The sequence below is a fragment of the Heterocephalus glaber genome, unplaced genomic scaffold, assembly GCF_053883595.1.
Source record: "Heterocephalus glaber isolate CG9 unplaced genomic scaffold, H.glaber_assembly_v1.0 deba00001666, whole genome shotgun sequence".
Classification (NCBI taxonomy): Eukaryota; Metazoa; Chordata; class Mammalia; order Rodentia; family Bathyergidae; genus Heterocephalus; species Heterocephalus glaber.
The window spans coordinates 14,744,759-14,748,120 of NW_028258406.1; the positions used below are offsets into that span (position 1 = coordinate 14,744,759).

At 39.4% G+C, this 3,362-nt stretch overlaps 1 pseudogene; it reads right to left on the bottom strand.

Moving 5' to 3' along the window:
* Positions 1 to 1,526: 1,526 nt before the first annotated feature.
* LOC147822255 (adiponectin receptor protein 1 pseudogene) lies at positions 1,527 to 2,006 on the bottom strand (annotated as a pseudogene).
* Positions 2,007 to 3,362: the final 1,356 nt, after the last annotated feature.

Consider the following 3,362-nt stretch of genomic DNA (forward strand, 5'->3'; position numbering starts at 1 on the left):
GGGCATTTGAAAGGATAAATGGGCAGTCAGGACCTTGACTGGACCTTGTTAATTGATGGTAGACTTTGGTGTTGGGAGGATAACTAGTGGGGCAGTTTTATTGGAGAGTGTGAAAAATAAGTTTTTTGTGTCAATTTGACTAGACTATTGAGCCCAATTGTTTGATCAAATACCAGTCTAGACATTGCTACAAACGTATTTTTCTAGATTTGCTTACCATCTGCAACCAGTTGACTTTAAATAAAAGAGATTACCCTCTGTTTTAATCACTTTCTGTGTCACTGGAACATGATAACTGACACTTGTAATTTAAAAGAGGAAAGGTCGATTTTGGCTCCAGTTTCAGTCCACAGTTAGCTTGCTCTAAGGCAGGACATCATGTCAGAGGGGCGTGGTGAAGGAAAAGCTGCTCATGGCATGGTGGGAAGGAAGCATAGAGAGAAGGGAGGAGCTGTGGTAGGAAATAAGCTCTCTTTTCTTTCTTTTGGGCAGGCGGGTACTGGGCTTAAACTCAGGACCTTGTGCTGAGGCAGGCACAGTGCCACTGAACTAAATGCCTGACCCAGAAAATAAATTCTTTCAGGCCATGACCCCTGTGACTTGCCTCTTCCCACCAGACTCCACCTCTTTTTTTTTTTTTTGGTAGCAATTCAGTTAGGTTCATTCACTGACTTGTACATGCCAGAATGTAAATGTCTATGATTCAATTTTGTGCCTCAGGAGAATCTGGAATTACTGTAGGTTTTAATCCTTTGGAGTTGTGTGCACACAGCTGAGATTATGCGGGTTAAATCTTTAAATGCCAAGGTGTCTTCTATACTTTCTTTTATTATTATCAGTCTTTGCATCAAGATATATAGCAATGATAGCAGGTTTCTTTTTAAAGCTGTAGTATTAAATATTAAATATCTTTCCCCATTTTAATTTTACATTACTCTGTCAAGGGAAAAACATTTAAAACTCAAGTTATCTGAAGCCTGGACACACTTCCATGATTAGCTGGGCTATGTAAAAGTTGGTGGCTTTATTCTTCCTGCTGTGTAAAGCAGATCTTGGCCCTAGAAAGATAGGACCAGGTTAAAATTGTTTTTGAAAAGTGTGCTACAAAAATGGATGGCCTCTTATAAGCCTGTTTACAAATTAAGGACGGGGGCAAGGGAGGGACATTTTTCTTTAAGAAAATAAAATTCCTGAAGTGTTCCAGTCCATGATTTTTCCCAAAATGGTTGGAGGAAGGGGTAAAATCTTAACATGAGCTTCAAAGTACTGTCTCTGGAGGGAACAGTAAGTAGCTGCTTTGCTGAGGAGGGGACTGTGGAGTAGGGGAGTGACTAGGTTGTATGCTCCCCAGCTGGGGAATGGAAATGGAAAGTCTATTGCCCAGTGGCTGTCAAAGTGAGCTCATGCTTGATTGGTACTGAATTCTTCTAGAAACAGACAAATCAAAATCTTCCTCTCACTTCAGCAAAGATGTTGTCTTTAAAAGCACTTGGGAAGTTGCTCCTCCACCATGCAAGTGGGAAGGCTCAGAGCAGGGAGTAATCAGTACAGCCACCCTCTAGGCCATAACAGAATTCCTGCAGGTTGTAGACCCTGTAGAAGTGGACAAACGCTGCTGCAACCACTAGGACATGGAAAATCAGATAAGACTGGAACCATATGTCAAATTTTCTGGGAAAGAAGCACTCAGGAATATGAGCAGCATAAAGGCCAGCGCCAGTGATGTACATCACAGCCATGAGGAAGAACCAGCCCATCTGACCTGCTATGGTGGCCTTGACAAAGCCCTCAGCGATTGTAAAGTGCATAGTGGGCACAACACCACTCAAGCCAAGTCCCAGGAACACTCCTGCTCTTGTCTGCTGGTGCTCAGGAGTGGCAAACCAGTCCCACTGTGCTACAATGATGGCAGAAATGCCCAGTTCACAGACAGTAGAGAGGTAGATGAGCCGAGGCTGTGGGGAGCAGTAGAAGGAATAATAGAGCCAGGGGACAAAGCCCTCCATAATCAGTAGAGCAATCCCTGAATACAAACTCCACCTCTTAACAGCTGTAATGCCCCCATAATCCAATCATCTCCCAAAGCCCCTTCCATGATTTCATGAGGCTTTGAGAGGATGTCTAGATATAAACTACCACACCTTCAGTAATGTAGAAGGCCTCATCCAACCAATTGGAGGCCTTAAGAACAAAAATAAATGAAACTTTAAGGCTTTCCAGAGAAAGATCTGATACTAATACTCATCAAACATTTCAATGAAATTGAGAGGCAGAGGTACTTCCAAAATCATTCTCAGAAGTTAGCATTATCCTGATCCCCAAACCAGAGAGAGCTATAGGGCAATTTCTCTAATGAACATGGATGCAAAAGCCCTTAACAAGATACTGGCAAGCAGAATGCAACAAATCATCAAAAAAAATCATACACTATGACCAAGTAGGCTTCATTCCAAGGATGCAAGGATGGTTTAACACACACAAATCAATAAATGTAATTCATCACGTAAACAGAAGCTAGAAAAAAAATCATGTGAATATCTCCATAGACAAAGACAAGCATTTGAAAATACTCAACATCTATTCATTATTAAAAAAACTCTGAAGAAAAAGGTACAGAAGGACCATATCTCAACATGATAAAAGCCATTTATGACCAACATGCTGCCAACATCATATTAAATGAGGAAAAGCTGAAAGCCTTTTGTCTAAAATTTTTAAAAAAAGACAAGGATATCCACTATCACTGCATATGTTCTACATAGTCCTCAAAACATTAGTCAGAGCAATCCAGCAGGAGAAAAAAATAAAAGGGATACATTTAGGAAAGGATGAAGTCAAAATATTATTATTTGCAGATGGCATAATCCTTTACTTAGAAGACCCAAAAAACTCCACCGAATGACTCCTAGAATTGATAACCAAATTCAGCAGGGTAGCAAAATACAAAATAAACACACAAAAAATCAATAACATTCCTGTACACAATAATGAACTCACTGAAAAAGAAATTAGGAAAATAATACCATTCACAATAGCATAACAATTAATTACTTATATTTTAATCTAACTAAGGAATAAAAGACATCTACAGTGAAAATTACATCAGTCTGAAAAAGGAAATTTAGGAGGACATCAGAAAATGGAAAAATACCTTTTGTTCCTGGATTGGCAGAACCAACATAATCAAACTGTTTATACTTCCAAAGCTGATATATAAATTTAATACGACCCCAGTCAGAATACTAATGTCATTTTTCACAGAGATGCAAAAAATCCTAAAATTTATGTAGAAACTGAAGAGACCCTGAATATAAAAAGCAATTCTGGGTAACAAAAACAAAGCAGGTGGCATCACAACCCTA